General features: G+C 38.9%; 1 non-coding gene across 1 annotated transcript in view; it reads left to right on the top strand.

The window, feature by feature from the left end:
* The window catches only part of LOC102733702 (uncharacterized), a 111101-nt gene extending 99570 nt beyond the window's left edge, over window positions 1–11531 (top strand). The window contains exon 3 of the transcript XR_014141515.1: window positions 8636–11531. This is a non-coding gene — a transcript (uncharacterized LOC102733702). The remainder of the gene's footprint in view (window positions 1–8635) is intronic.
* The last annotated feature ends 5845 nt before the right edge of the window (window positions 11532–17376 follow it).

Raw genomic sequence — 17376 nt, 5'->3', positions numbered from 1 at the left:
TTTTGCATCAACATGGATGGGACTGGAGGAGATTATGCTAAGTGAAAAAAGTCAAGCAGAGAAAGTCAATTATCATATGGCTTCACTTATTTGTGGAACCTAAGGAATAGCATTGAGTACATTAGGAGAAGGAAGGGAAAAATGAAGGGGGTAAAATCGGAGGGAGAGATGAACCATGAGAGACTGGACCCTGAGAAACAAACTGAGGATTTTAGAGGGGAGGGGGATTGGGGGATGTGTTAACCTGGTGATGGGTATTAAGGAGGGCATGTACTGCATGGAGCACTGGGTGTTATATGAAAACAATGGATCGTGGATCACTACATCAAAAACTAATGATGTATTGTATGGTGACTAACATAACATAATAAAATAAAATTTAAAAAATAAATAAAATCTTTAAAAAGAAAGAGTACACTTATGATGAGCACTGAGTAATGTATAGAATTGTTGAATCATTATGTTGTACACCTGAAACTAATATACCAATATATGTTAATTATACTTGAATTATATATATGTACATATATATACATAATATATGTAATTGTATATGTATGTATAAATATACATAAAAGAACATATAAAGGAACTATGGTTTATATTTGAAAGCATATCAGATACTTTTGGTGTTTCTAGACCAGCACTGTCCAATAGAACCCCCTGTGATGATGGAAATGATTTGTCTCTATTCTATACAATGTAGTAGCCACTAGCCACATGTGGCTATGGAGTACTTAAAATATGGCCAGTGTGACTGAGGAACTGAAATTTTAATTGTATTTAATTTTAATTATCTTACATTTAAATGACCACATGTAGCTACTGGGTAAGATAGTGGACAGTACAGTCTGGACCATTTTAGCCTTTTTTTTTTTTTTTGGTAGGAGGGAACGTTGTGCACACATCAAATATTAGCATTCATCCTTCCCCCACTATCTTTGTGTTGTATGCCATTGTTTTCCATGATTCTTCACCTACACTGGAAACATGTAGAACCAGAGCTTCCTTTGGGTTCCAGAAACCATATCTTACTTTAACACCCTGTCTCTCTTTCTGCCAATTACATAAGACACAGTAATCTAATGAGCCTAAAGCAGGGGCCCATGGAGCAGAGTAATACTAGTACTAATAATGATAATAAGAGACAACATTGATTTGTTGTTCCATATGGACGAGGTACATCATACTTCCATGTGTACTAACTTATTTGAACTTCATAGCAGCCTGTGGGATTTGAGGTCTGGCATTTGATGGTAGAGCTCCTTCTCTGACAACTTCAGTGTCCAGAGTTTTTACTGGGATTCTGTTACTTATGATAAATGATAGATTAAATCCTTGGCCACATGACTGAACTCCATCTTCAGCCCCTCCTCCCCTCTACAGAGATCATGATGTCATTTGGCTCAAAGCCTTAACCCACTAATCACATGGTGGATCTTTCCAGCATGGCCAGTCTCCATCTTGAAATTATGTAGGGACTCACTATGAGTCACATCATTAGCATAAGCTGTCAGGGCCCACTATGAATAACAAAGGCACTCCTGTCATTTTATTGATGTCCTTCTTCCTGTGCAAAAGCTTTTTAGTTTGATGTAGTCCTAATTGTTTATTTTTTTCTTTTGTTTCCCTTGCTCTGAGGAGACAGAGCCAGAAAAAAGTTTCTATGGCTGATGTCAAAGAGATTACTGCCTAGGTTCTCTTCTGGGAGTTTTATGGTTTCAGGCACCACATTTAAGCCTTTAATCCATTTTGAGTTTATTTTTATGTATGGAGTAAGAAGGTGGTCCAGTGTCACTCTTGCAGGTAGCTGTCCAGTTTTCCCAACACTACTTATTTACTGTATATTCTTGCTTCCTTTGCCATAGATTAATTGACCATAACAATATGGGTTTATTTCTGGGCTCTCTATTCTGTTCCATTTATAATGTGTCTATTTCTGTGCTAATACCATACATACTTTGTTGATGACTACAGCTTTTTAATGTATCTTGAAACCTGAAATGGTGACCCCTCCAGCTTTGTTCTTCCCCATTGTATGCTATCACCTCCTTTATCATAGATGAATTGACTATACTTTATGGTGAGAGAAGGTAACTATTTGTATCATGGTGAGCATTTCATGATGTATATATTGTCCACCTGGATCTAATATAATATTGTATGTCAATTATATTTTACTTAAAAATAAATAAATAAGTACACACAGGGAAAAAAGCCAAATGTCACTTCGTGTATGTTAAAAACAAAAACCAAAACCAAAAAGTAAAGACACTCCTAACAACTGGAAATTCCAAGGGCTTATCTCCACCCCAGGAACCTGGGACAAAAAAAACAAATTCTTTATTATGTAATGGCTACCTCAGAAATTTCCTTTCAAGTGATTAAGAGTAAGGATAAGGACAGAAGAATCTCTAAATTTTTTGTAGTAACTGGACATATTCACAGATACTATCTCATTTAATCCTCATGACACTCCCGTGTGGAAGATACTATTGACGTCTTTGTTTTTTGGATGGATAAGCTGACACTAAATAAAGTTAAAAACTTGGTACATAAATATCCAACTAGTAATAACAGGTGTTGGAGTTTAAAATCAAGTTTTCTAACTTTAAATCGTAAGCCCTTTGAATCTATAAGAATAGTAGACAGAGATAAGAATAGAGATGCTTTGAATTCTTAGTTACTTTTCTTTTCTGTAAATGAAGGCTGGAAGTGGATTTGCCCAAGATATAGGACAGGGAACTGAGGAATGTGAGTATCTGGGTATTAGGCTTCTTCCCAATGTGCCAACTGATTCCTTTTCTGGTCTCTTGTGTTTATTTGGAGAAGGTTATGCATTGATTCTGTGTCAGGCCTTATTGCAAGCATTGAAAATACAGAAATCAAGTCCCAGGCTTCTTTGGAGGGAGGACAGACAGTAAGCAAAAGATGGCAATATGATGTGGTTAGAGAAACAGTAGAGGAAAGCACTTAGAATGGGCCCTAACTAAGACAGCTAGGGAAAAGGGCATCAGGAAGAATTTCCTGCAGGAGACAAAGTAGGAGCTGAGGCTTAGAACAAACCAGGACTAACCAGGCTTCCAGATCCGTAAGTGAATGGAAAAGGGGTACTGGGTTCTCACCTAGATCTAGGAGGCTGATGGGTCCTGATGATGCCACAAAGCCTAGTGCTTTTCAGCTTCCTTGCTCTCTTTGCATCTGTCCCAGCTGTGACTAGAACCCCATTGTAGGAGGAGTGGAATCCCCCCAATAAGGGGGTCTGGGGTTTGAGGATGTGGACCTCAGAAATGCTAGGGTTATACAGGTGTGTCAGGGGCTCCATTGAATTTTTCATCTATAAAATGAGGACTTTGGACTTTCCTATACAATCCCTGGGGTGCTTCTGCCTCTAACATTTCATTATTTTGTGATTTTATGAAAAATGTTTTGCAAAGCAAATGAATAGTATAAACAAGATTATAGAGAGAATATTTGCCTTCTTAAGGGAATAAATTTTTCTCAAGCACTTTAGGAGCATTCATTTGCATATAAACAATGCAAATTCTATATCAGCGGAGGAGGCTTGTTTTCTTAGGTGTTTTGGTAAGTTAATTACAAATCATTCTTGTCAGTTTTGCTAGTCTTTGTGTATTAGGAAGTGATGGACTTGCATTCATTTTAAATATTCTGTACTTTTGAATATTCACAGCTTCTTGGATGTTCATAATATCTGACTTTTCTCTGAATTAGCTTGAATTTTCTTAAATGATTTCTTTATTCAGTGGGTTATAAATATATAGGATTTGTTTTTCCCAGAAGGATTTGGAGAAATTCATCTTGCGCTACCTGTATGTTAGCGGTGCTGGCTGAACTCCACCCCACTTTCAGTCCTCTTGGTTTGGCGTGGGACTACCCAACAAAGTTTACAGCAATCTGTTAAGATCCAAAGTCCTGCCTTTGCTTTTAACTCCCAGTGTCTTGTGGTCTTTCTACATCTTTCTCCCCTGCGCATTTGAGTGCTTCTCCCCTCCACCTCCACCCCACATCACTCAGACTGCATCAACTTCCACTAACAATTAACATTTTGCAAGTATTTTATTTGTCTAGACGAATTTCAAAGATTAGGGCATCATCCAGAGGTAGCACCATGCACAGAACAAATCCATTTTCCAGGTTCCATTCTCTCCACATTTCATCTTTTCTCCCACATTTTTTCTCTCTTTCTTCTCCAGCCCCCCTCATTCCCCTGCCTTTCACCATTCTCAGAAGCAAGACGCATTGCACCCCTGTCTGAAGCATAGCAGTTTACTGATCACTTGCTGTGGCTTGAGCATTTTCTTGAGGTTTTGTTCTCTATTCCCTAGTGGCTGCTCAACATTCCAAATGCATTTGGTTGGGTCCAGGTAAGTTCAGGAAAAGATATTTTAAGGAAGCATGCTTCTGCTAAGAGGACTGGGAAAAGCTGGAGAAGCCCAGGGGTGAAGGATGAGCCTGTGCAAACTGTAGAAGCACATGGGAGCATGGCAGTTTCAACAACCTCAAGTAACTCTCTGTGATGGGAGTTAAGTGTGATACAGGGATCACTGACAAAAAGATGGAGCTGGAGGAGAAGACGGTGGTCTCATCACAAATTACCTTTGTGTATTACATTTTTTTCCAGTAGGTGGTGGGAACCCAGTGAAGCACTACAATACCAGTGTGATGATGCAGCAGAGCTGGTTGCAAAGATGCCAGAGAGAAGCCAAGTGGCATGTCAAGGGCCTGGAATCGGGCATGGGCCTGGGGTGCAGAGGACATGACTCATTTCAGAATGAAATAGGAGGCCAATAAGACTTGTGGCTGGCTGGTTATGGGATGGAGGAGAAAAAGAAACAAGCCTGGGAAAACACTGAATTTCTGCCTTGAGCTCTTATTTGTTGGGTTAGGTAATGCAGGAAAAGAAAGAATAGAAATTAGAAGCTTGATTTGGGAAATCTAGTTTAATTTGGGTTATCTGTGTCCTATGGTAATAAACTGAGCAAAGATGACAAGTCCTTGGATATCACACATGTCCGGCAGTAGATTGAACACATTTGAAGTCATGACTGTTCAGCAGCATGTGTGTGAAAAGTGTCTAGAACATAGCTCCTCATCCAACAAACCTAACACATTCTGGCCACATTATTTCATAGAAGCCATGGTCCATGATTTCGTTTCTCATGTCCCTGTTAACTTGCTCTCTGGGTTTCAGACACCAGGTTTCATCACGGCTGAGGATATCCTGCTTTGTTTTTTAATTGGCTTATTGAACAGTTTAAATTCAGTGCGGGACAAACACATCAATTTTTCTCCAGCAGCCATCTCCAAACACACTGGTCAAAACATATTCCCCACCCTTCCCCCCAACCTTGATAACATCTCAGGAAGACTGCATACATTTCTGGTGATTTTCCATGGTGAAAACAGTTCAATCTTGGTTATGAAGACTCCTTTTTAGGTAAAAAGAATGAGATCTTGCCATTTGTGACAATATGGGTAGACCTAGAAGGTATTGCTAAGTGAAATAAGTCTGAAAGAAAAAGACAAATACCATATGATTTCATTTATATGTGGAATCTAAAAAACAAACAAATAATTTTTTTTTAAAGCAGAAACAGAGCCATAAATAGAACAAACTGGTGGTTGCCAGAAGGGAGGATGGTGGGGGGATGTGCAAAATGGATGACGGGGAGTGGGAGGTACAGGCTACCAGGTATGGAATGAATAAGTCACAGGGATGAAAGGTAGAGCGTAGTGAATCTAGTCAATGGTGTCATAATAGTCTTGTATGGTGACAGATGGCAGCTACACTTGTGGTGAGCACAGCATGTGTAGAGTTGTTGAATCCCTAGGTTGTACACCTGAAACTAACGTAACACTGTGTGTCAGCTGTACTTCAATTACAAAAAAAAAAAAAGAAGAAGAAGAAGTCCTTACCAGTGTACATAAGACTATACCTCATGCCCAGTTTGGAGCACCACCCTCTCTGAAACTTCCAGGTCTGAATGGGCAAAAGGACAGCTAGTACGAAGAGAAGCCTTTTAACTTAACTGGTCCTGCAAATGTGCTTCTCATTCAGCTTGCGGTCTCGGAATGCAGACCTACCCTGCAAGGCCATTAAGTCTCTGTCTGGGAAGAGCTCCTACAGGGGCTGGAGCTCACAGTCACAGGGAGCCCCCTAGTTCATGGACATGGACATTTCTCTCTTTGGAAAACGGAAGGTACCCCTTCCAAATTGCTGTAAGTTTTTCTAACTGCATTTCAAGACCCAAAGAAAAGTACCTAGTGATCTTCAGTAACATTTATTTTAAGTGAAGTGGCAGCTATGTTGTATCATTTTTATGATGATATATGTCAAAAATAAAGTGAGCTCTATGAGGGTGTTTGTACATATATAATGCAGTTGAAAGTCTCTTCAAATTGAATTAAATTTCAGACTCTGAGAACAGAGACTGTCCCTCACCACAAATGGAAACTGTATAATGAATTCTTTTTTCCCTATGCCTTTCTTCAATTTTCTATTTAAAGAAATTTCTGAAAATACATGAATTATGCAGCTTATCTCTCAGATGAAAAAGAATTTTCTTCTTGGATTGGATGGCTGCATATTTATTAATAGCAGTAAAATTTTCCATGTTCTTTTGTATCAAATGGGATGCTGACTAAAATATGAAGGAGCCTTTTCAGCAATAATAAGAGTAACGGATGAATAATTATAAAAGCTATATGGAATTGAAAGTCATTTTAATTTGTCATTACTTCTGTGTTCAGAAAGGATCTGAATAATCATTCTGACTATAAAAAGGACGAGTGTGATATTTTTGCTCATTATGGGATTAAGTTCTTAATATACCACTTTTACTATAAGTTAAAGAAAAAACAAACCTCGTTTAGTTTCCTCTAATGATGTAATCATAACTGAAGACTGCTCAGCTGCGTGTGTGTTTGGTCCTGTCACTGCTACAAGGAGATATGACACTTTAAACTCACTTTAATTTGAAAAGTGTTGATCTTTGCAATTTATAAAAATAAGATTATACTTGTTTGCTTCTTGAGAACTTTCAACCTTTATGTCACATTAACACACGAAAATAACAAGGACTGTAGAATTTCCTCAGGTCATGACCGGATGGATCAGAAACCGAATATGGGATTCCAAAACAGGATTTTTCTTTTTATAACAACCATTTAAAAGTGGCTGTGCTTATCAGGGTCATCCAAAGGCAAAATTCCAAAGCAATTCTTTTTAACCTAGAAATGCATATAGTTTCCATTTTCTTTTGGTCTGCATTATACAACAGTCAAACTCTTATCTGCATCCTAAGAATATTCTGTGACAGCACTTATTTTGGAAAATAAAATTTTAAGATATGCTGTGTGCTTCTAGGTGAGTGACAGAGTTTTCCTTTGTAGCTTGTGAACTTTCATTTACCAGATTTCCACTACGATATTTAGCTCTTAGTGACGAAGGATAGGAGAATCTATGTGAGGATTCTAACCTGCTCCTGCACTTTTGCTTCCCCCCCTTCTAAAAATATAGCTTTAAGGATAATTGTCGACTATGAGCTGAGACTGTTTTGGTAGCCTCACATGCAGCTAGAGGACATGTTCTATTCTGTGGCAGAAATTCCCTGCACGGAATGTCAACAAGCCTTTTGATTCTCATCTTTCCCAGGGCTCAGCCCCCACCCCTAAGCAGCTGTGTGAACATGTGCCATTCACTTAGCCAATTTAAGCCTCAGTGTTCTCACCGTTAAAATGGGAAGAAATGACATCCAAATTAAAGGTGGTTGTGGGGATTCAATTATAAGTAAAATAATATGCAGTTCTTGACACATAGTAGGCATGCAATAAATGGTAGTATCTTCTTATCTTAAAGAAAAACAAAACCAAAAACTTTAAGAATTAGTTACCTATTTAATTTTAATCAATACTTTTTGAGAGTAAAGCCAGAAAATATTTTTCCCATTTCTCTAACAAGGAGAATTCTGAATGAATTGAGAATGTTGTTTATAACAATAATCTGAAATCTAAATGCTATAATGTTGTTCTTCCTTCCACCAAGAGGGTTCTACAAGTCATTATATCTGAAACTTAAGGATGGGTATATGCAGTCCACCGTAAATAAAAACCAATTTGTCATTTTCATCTTAAGAACTTTCAGAATGAATTTAGTGTCTGGTATGACAGGATTGAGACATATATTTTCTTGTACATACATAGAGATGGCATTGATAATTGAGTTATTATATTTACAGGTTACTTAGAATGTAAAAGATTCATCATATAAATTCAGCTTTACTTTTTTTTTAAAGATTTTATTTATGTATTTGACAGAGAAAGACACAGCGAGAGAGGGAACACAAGCAGGAGGAGTGGGAGAGGGAGAAGCAGGCTTCCCGCTGAGCAGGGAGCCCGATGCGGGGCTCGATCCCAGGACCCTGGGATCATGACCTGAGCCAAAGACAGACGCTTAATGACTGAGACACCCAGGCGCTCCTGGCTTTACTTTAATTTGATGACTAAAGTGATGTGGGGGGAGACTGAAAGAGAGAGAGGGGGAAGGAAAGAGAGAGGAGGGTTGGAATATGTAATTATGAAAAAAGGTAAGACTGTGTTCCCTTCTGTCTTATAGCCTGAAGAATAAGTAGTGAAAACATCAATCAAGAGATGAGAAAAAAAATGTCAGGATTTCTCTCCGTGGAGAATTGCTTATCAACCACCAGAGGAGGATTCTTCTTTGAACAATGAACATTTCTTATGAGGATTCACAGATTAACATATGACTAATCTTAGTTTTGGAGAGTGAATGAGCTTTCTTTCTTTCTTTTAATTTTGTGGTAAGTTATGATATTTGGATGGATTTTTTTAATTCTTTCCTGATGATCTATTTAGCACATATTCTAAATTATAATCCTACAGCAAACAGTGAGAACATCATTCAGACTTAAAGACAGTGGGAAGATCTAAATTTTCAATTTATCCTAGATTTCTTCAACATATAATTATTCCATTAAATCCTTGATGATTGAGATGTAAAGCACCTTTATCAAGAAATACACATTATTTTTTCATCATGCTGAACACGATTGGTGGCAACATGCACGGAACCAGAACGAGTCACTACCAGTAGAAGATATATAATGGATACAAATACTACTCCTTCATTTCATCTTCAGAATTGTGAGCGAGTTTGCCATCTGAATGACAAGAATAAAGAGGGTGAATAAAGGAAGAAGCCCATCCTTTTTTTCTGATCACTCAAAGAACAGTTTCTCAAGGTTAAGCCAAGTCCTCTTTGCAAGCTGCCAAAATAATAGCTTAGGAAAAGAATTAGTTTGCCTGCATGATGATCCTCTTAGGCAAAAATGTCTTCACAGTAGTTGACCTTGATGAAATGTTTTCCCAAAGGCATCCAAGAGAAGAATTGTAAACCCCCGAATGAGAGGGAAATAAAAGAATATTTCTTATGAATTTGGCCTGAACTGTGGGCTTTGATGTGGGGTGCTGAGGATTTGAGAAGAACTGAGTAAGTTCTGAAGAAATGACAGCCTTGGGTATGGAGAGTCCCCTCTATTCCCCTGTTCCTCACTGAAGTCCTTTTGCTGAGCCAAGTTTCAGTCACTTTGGAAAGAACACCACTGGCCAGTATGACAGACTGGAAAACTGTTCCTCTCTGATGGGGAATGCCTCTGAGTGTAAAGCTTTCTCTGGGTTCAAGTCTTCGCGGTGATTGGATCTGGTGTGTGCAGAGCCAGACATTTACCTCCTCTTCACACTGTTTCTCAGTGCTCTGCCTGCTGTTGCCCTTTGTACATTGTGACCACAGGCAATTGATCTCCTGGTGTCCGGATTTTCTGGACGTCCCTTGTTTTTCCACAGAGAGCTGAGGTGGTTACAACTCAGTGAGCAATAAATGAAATGACTTAGAAATGCACAGTGTTGTTATGAAGGTGTTTGGAATTTGGCACCACTCTCTTGAGGGGGCCCACTCAGGAGGGACCAGGGCTGCTAGCTTCTGCGCCGACAGAGAGATGTGGCTGCACCAGCCACGTTCTGTCCCGTGGGAAGGAAGGGGGGTTTGATGGCAAGCAATCTGTCTTGCTGTTTTGGAAAGCACACAACAGAGCTACAAACCTGCAACGATGACTTTTCTTCCAATGTGTGAAATAATGCTTTATTTGTCAATTCCGCTGTAAAATAAGCACTGTCCAAGTATAAAAACAAATGAAAAAAACCCAAAAAACAAAAACAAACACAAACACAAAAAAACTTTGTTTCTGTTTGTGTTTAGTGAGTGAGCTCATACTCTCAAGTGTTTTGTTTTGTTTCGTTTTTTAATAACCTGATATAGTTGAGCCTGTGAACATAGATCTCTTTTGCTTTACAGAGAGGCTATGCCAAACCCTTTACAGATAAGCTTCCAGGTATAATAATCAGATCATTTCAGAATTCCTCATCTAAATACCGTTGCTCCTTGGCAACCTGCCAAGTGAAAGTGAATATCCTGCCAGAGATTTTGCTTATTTGTTTTCAAATTTCTTTTTTTTATTTTTGCATAAATAAGGGAAATGATTGTTCCAATGTACCACGGAGTTGACATATTAAGTCTTAAACAAGAGGAGCCAATGAATGTTATTTATATTTGGGGAAGTCTTAGATGGAGACACCTTTGCTCAGAAAGCTAGCTGTTTGTTCTGTTCTTATTTATTAGTAGTAGCAATAGTAGTATTAGTATGGTTATATTTGTTTAATTAGATCATGTCTTATGTTCCAATTCATTATGGAACCGATGGAAGTGAGATGTAAGGTAAGTATTTTCAAATAGCCAAATTAATTCTGGCATAGAGGAACAGACCCATGGGACCTGGCCGTGGTGGAGCTGCTCAGGCAGGGCCACCTGATGACAGCAGAGACTCCCAGAGAGATAAGAATGAGTCCTGGGATTTCCCATAAAACCTCAGTTCAAGGGACCTAGGGGGGAACCCTATCTATTTGAAAGAAACTATCCAAATTATCAATATATAAAGTATTTTCACTGTTCCAGAGTACTTGGAGTCATGGCAACTAAAGTAACCAACTACTGACGTTTGAAGTTTTGCTCCAATGAGGGAAAAATGACACAAAATTAATATAAGCAGAAGCCTAATGGCATCCTTATTATTAGAATATTTTTTTTTCTTTGTATTTAAAAGGATACTTGCTAAGTGGTTGAAATCATCTGCGTCTTCGTATACAGACAAAATACTCCTACAGACCTGGTCATGCAACTCGCTTAACTTTTCAAAGAGTTTTTCTTCTTCAAGTAAGAGGTAAGCTTCTGGCCAGCACCAGCGCCAGTGGCCACGAATGCCATGGGAGTGAAACCCAAATTAATGAGTTTTCTTTATATATCAACTCCGCAGCCCAGTGCACTAACAAATACCATCATAAAACAATCTGCTAAGTAGAGAGGACCACAGTGATCTCTTTTGCTGATAAAAATAGTAATAAAACTCTAATCTGCAATTGCTTGAGCACAAAGACCAATATAGGATTTGTTTTTCATTTGCCTCTTAGATGACATATAATATAAATAGGAACTGCAAGAGTCTTTATACCTTTCTACTGAATTGAGTTAATTAGACTGTTCAGACCAAGAGAAGAAGAATATGAGACAGATGAAAAATGCTAATACTCCCAGAGGCAAACTTGAGCCTGGGGTGGGAGGGAGGGGCTGTGGCCACACCTCTTCCAAAGCTGATCTTTGAGTCAGCTGTTACTGACAAGTCATTGTGAGCACAGCATATTCAAACTCCAATAACAAACTTTCTATACTGTCAGAAATAACCGCCCTCTCTACATTCCATCCAAGCTAAATATTCATTGATTGTTTGACCAGCTTGTACAAAGAATTGATTGTTGTTCTTTTGTGACCAGAATGAGAAGGGTTTGATCAACATATTACTATGGGGACAGATTGTTTTTTCTTTTTTTGGCTTCTTACCTAGTTTATTCATACTAAAGTCATGCTAAACTACCTCATAGGTTTGTGGTGTGGATTAGCTAATTAATAAACGTCAAGTGCTTAAAAATACAAATCTCTATATAAATGCTGCCTTAGTTGGCTTTCTAGTTTAAGATATGCATGTCAAATTATATATTTCATTGTAATATTCATGTTGGTAAATTTGTCTTTAAATTTAATATACAAATATCTTGATGTAAAAGGAAACTCTGAGAGCCCCAGCATGGACTCAAAATCAAGTGTGGCAAATGTAGCACCTAAGGAAACAAAAAGCACCTAGAAGCCAAAACCAAAATATTTTCTTAAGCAGGCCTTCTCCAAGGTTGGGGGTGGGGGCAGTCAACACTGGTTTTAAAGAGTGTATTAAGTAATTTTGTATTATGATAGTTAAAATGCAACCATTATCAGTGACTTATATGTAAAAATTAATTAGAGTGGGTTTAAGGTTATGCTTATGATAACATGTTGAGTAAAACATAGAGGGAAGAGTCATAACTAGTCCACATGTTTCTGAATACCTAAAGAGAGGTTGTTCGGATGGATATCTGCTTTGATTTGTATCTTCCTAGAAAAACTCTGAACACTGTCTTTTTGAAAGGGTACAGCCTAAACAGAAAGGAAGGGAGTTAATATCTCACCGTTTCTGTTTCTTAGTAACATCATCTGCGGGGTCTACGGCAACTATTTAAAAACTAACTTTACTGCGGTTCTACTTTGTTGCCATTTTTCTCCTGTATGATTAATTACTCCTTAGCCACTATTCTGAGGAGCAGTTTTATTTGCTAATTTCAAATGTCTCAACTTAATTAGCAATTCATTCTGACCTTTAAAAACCACATTGTATAATCTTCAAATTATATGAGTGAAGGAAAAAAAAAAATCCTATTTTACCTGTCCCCCCCACCTCCAACTATCACTGACAGGTTACATTGTCTCTGAAGAACAGTCTAACTATTATTATGGGTCAAATGTTGACATCCTCTGCGGTTGTTTGAAGTCCAGCTCAAATTGCCTCATTGCACAGGTGGGCGCTAGGCTCTGCAGAGGCTGTTTCAACTTCAGAATGTTTAAGTAATGTACAAATGTAGGATATTTGGCTGCTAAATCTATTCCTTTTTTTAATTAAAGAAATAAAAGTGAAATTGATACGCACAATAATGAATTGCGTCTTGCATCCTTGCTATTTTCTTAGCACATTTTCTACTCGAATTGTTACTCTTCAAATGATTAAGAGTCTGACTGTCAGACTACCAGTGATGGTAAGATAAGGTTTCTTGTGGTGGTCAACTTAGTGACCACATATTCTGCTTTGAAATCAAATGTTTTACTGTATATTTTATATTTCTTGAAGTTGTCTTCACAGCTAAGAGTAAGGGTTAATCAGTGTGCATAACAACATTAGTGTTAATCATTTTATTCTTTTCTTTTTTTTTTTTAAAGATTTTTTATTTATTTATCTGAGAGAGAGAATGGGAGACAGAGAGCATGAGAGGGGGAGGATCAGAGGGAGAAGCGGACTCCCCGCCGAGCAGGGAGCCTGATGCGGGACTCGATCCCAGGACTCCAGGATCATGACCTGAGCCGAAGGCAGTCGCTTAACCAACTGAGCCACCCAGGTGCCCAGTGTTAATCATTTTATTACTGAGAGTCCAAAGAGTCGCCATGTTGGGTCAACCCCATGTCCTATCAGTCCACTAATCTGGCTGTAAATCGTCTTCAAGAAGCTCAGAATGGGAGGATGGGATTAGCCTCCCTAATATTAGTTCCAAGGAAATTATTAATGTTGCATATGTATAATAAGCAAGGTAGTAGGGATCTTCCTCTATTTTATAAAAATATAATCTCCTCGGTTGAGCGTGAGAAGAATGGAACGAATGGCAGTCATCACGGAAGGAAGGCAATCTACAGAGCTCTTATTCTAGACAGAACTGTCAGAACATCAGAGAGCACACCTTGAAGAGAAAAGATAATCTCTGTCCTCTACGCGTCCAGTTGGCTTCCGGAGCAAGAATAAGTGGTTCAAGTTTTCCCTCCTTTCTTCTGAATTAATTCTTCTTGTCACTAATTAGATTGACTCTGTGGCTGTCATGTTGATTGGCCATAAGGAGCACATATTCAGAACTTTGGAGTGGCTTGTGCTTTTCTCCACCACTCTTTTGCTCACTTAGAACTTGCTGCTATTTTTAAAAAGTGATTAGTAACAGGAAAATATAGTCAGTATAAGGAGAATATTTGCCATTTCAGCAAGTTTCTACTTTTGACTAGTTACCTTTTTTAAAGCCTCTGTCTTCATTATCCTCTTCTTTACCACTTAATTTAAGGCCAATTAGAAGCCCATCTCCTACCTCTTTATATAAGCTACTGTTTCTCTGTGTCCTTTGGGTGTAGAGAGTTTAATTGTGATGAAGCTCATAAGTACCCTCTACAAGCTACCCATGGGGGTGTGTAATAAGGTGAGTGTTGCACCTGGGGAACTGCATCAGCCATGTACTCTTTGAGAGTTTTGAAGTGTGAATGAACCAAATACTTGAGTTTTCTTTCCCACTCACTGGTTCAGAAACTGCCCATCTTCCCAGATGAATGGTAAGCCTCTCTGGGAGGATTTAACTCAATCCTTATCCATTTTTTACATGTGTCTCCTCTAGCACCTTTTCTCTATAGATGTTGAGTGCAAGGCAGTACAGTTCCTACTTTTTGTAAATTTTGGACATTCTCTGGCATATTGCTGGGATTTGAAGAAAACAAATCATTTCGCTTTTGCAACGATCTTCTTTAGCCAAAGGCTTTTTTTTGGGGGGGGTAGAGATAGGCACCCCTGAGAGCAAAAACCAAAACCAAAACCTATTTATCTTTTCTTTTGCAAACACTAGTAATCCAGTTCATAAAAAGTGCTAAGGAGTTATATGTGTTATGTTGATCGTATATGCATATATTAAATTAGTAGTTACTTAGAGAATACAAAATTTCAGATAATGAGTATGCTATAGGGGAAATGATATCAGAATTAAAACGAACCTGGATTTAGAATATGGTTCTGCCATTTCTTTACTCTATGATCTTGGGCAAGTTAGGTAAGTTTTCTGAGCTTCAGTTTCTCAATGTTTAAAATGGGGCTAATGATACTTTTCTTATAGAGTTACAAAAATTAAACAACATAACAATTTCGTGTTATTTTCTCTCCTCTTTTCCACCATCCAACTAGCTAATAATTATTCATTGTAAAATAGACCCATTCAGTGTGAGAGCTGGAAGACACCTATAAAACTATCTTGCCCATCTCTCATTTTGCTCATTCACATTTCAAAAAAGGGGCGGGGAGAGGGAGGCAAACCATGAAACAGACTCTTAACTATGGAGAACAAACTGAGGGGTTGCTGGAGGCAAAGTGGGCAGGGAATGGGCTAAATAGGTGGTAGGTATTGAGGGTGCTTGTTGTGATGAGCACTGGGTGTTGTATGTAACTGATGAATCACTAAATTCTACTCCCGAAACTAATATTACACTATATGTTAACTAACTAGAATTTAAATAAAAACTTGAAACATTTAAAAAAAAGAATATATATGAAAAATATGTATTTATATATACACATTTATTTTTTTCTCTTTTATTTTTATTATTTATTTATTTTTAAAGATTTTATTTATTTATTTGACAGAGCGAGAGAGCACAAGCAGGGGGAACAAGAGGGAGAGGGAGAAGCAGGCTCCCCACTGAGCAGGGAGCCCGATGCGGGACTCAATCCTAGGACCCTGAGATCATGACCTGAGCCTAAGGCAGACGCTTAACCATCTGAACCACCCAGGCGCCCCAATTTTTTCCCCTTTTTTAAAGATTTTTTTTATTTATTTGAGCGAGAGAGCACAAGTGGGGGGCGGGCAGGGGGAGAAGGAGAAGCAAACTCCCTGCTGGGCAGGGAGCTGAAGCCCTGGGATCACAACCTGAGCCAAAGGCAGACACTTAACTGACTGAGCCACCCAGGCACCCCTACACTTATTTATATGTATTCTTTGTATAGTATTAAAAATTATGTTGTCTAGCCAAAAAAAATTACACGATGAGATAGAACTTTACATGGGAGAGGGCGCTGCTGGTTTAACTCCAATTGGGAACACCTTCCCGGAAGAGCAGAGCCCAGAGTGTTCCAGAAGCTGTCAATGTGAACTCCCCAGGGACACCTTTCTCTGTCTCACTTCCTCTGCTTGCCTCCACTTCCCCCCCAGGCTGGAACTCTGTCTACCTGTTGGGCTTTGACTCAGTACAAGGACCCCACACTTGCGGCTAGCGAGGAGAGCTCATGATGGCTTTGCTCTAACACAGAAGGATAAGACATACGGCTCCTTGCAGTGTTCCCATAGGCGGAGCATCAGCATCAGGCAGAATTCAGCACATGTTTTTATATAGTATTTGTACATAGTATACATGCATGTATGCATATAAATATGAAACTATTACAACATGACCTATTCATTTTTATACTCTTTTCTATTTTTTGATAAGATGCAGGATAAAGAGCACAGCTGTGGAATATTTCCCTTTGTTCCTTTGTCTCATGATAGGAGCTATTTAACTGTAAAAATGAAGCTGGATTTATGACTGCCAGTCTGTTGAGTGGTAATAAATGTCAGACAGACATTGCTGAGTCATAAACTTTGTGAATTTGAGCCTAACCCACTGCATAAATCAGCTTACTAGGCATGAACCCCCTACTTCAAAAAGTTAGCTTACTATAATGGACATGAAGTTCAAAGATCTTCCAGCTCTCTAAACGTGTCTGCCCTTTGGCACCCTAAATTTGTCTTCATTGTTAACCGATTAGAATTCCCTATGCATTTACTCAGAAATGTGACCTATGATTCAAGTTATCTGTATCATGGATATTAGAGAAACAGGCAGGTATTGGTGCATAGCCCAAACACTCACCCCTGGAAATGGATGAGTGAATTCCTGTGTGGTTGGAGCCATCTTGCTCCTGCTGAGACCTGTTAGGGGCACGATAGGGTTAGGAGTCCCACCTGAACTTGTCTCTGAGCCAATGAGAGCCCTGCCTGGCAGCGAGCCAGGTCTGGGAATATACTGTTGCCTTCTACCTGGGGGCCTGGTGGACCTGAGTGATTCAGACTAGACATTCAAGCAACATCAGGTCGTGTCTCTCTGTGCAGCCCTCAACGTGTGTCCAGCTACGGACTGCACTGTCCAGAACCCAGCTCCTCTGTTCCTCATGGCTGAAGCCCAGTCCCTACCTAGAAGTCGTGTTTATTTCACCAGCCCCTTCGGTCTTGCTGACTCCTACTGCTGACTCCTCCCTTGAGGAGTTGGGTCCTGCTCTCCTGGTTAGCTCTCTGCGCCAGCCATTCCTAGCTTACAAC

Source organism: Leptonychotes weddellii, chromosome 2, assembly GCF_054177405.1.
Source record: "Leptonychotes weddellii isolate Sample4059 chromosome 2, ASM5417740v2, whole genome shotgun sequence".
Lineage (NCBI taxonomy): Eukaryota > Metazoa > Chordata > Mammalia > Carnivora > Phocidae > Leptonychotes > Leptonychotes weddellii.
Note: the sequence above shows the minus strand (reverse complement) of the source record. Positions and strands in the feature narration are given on the sequence as shown.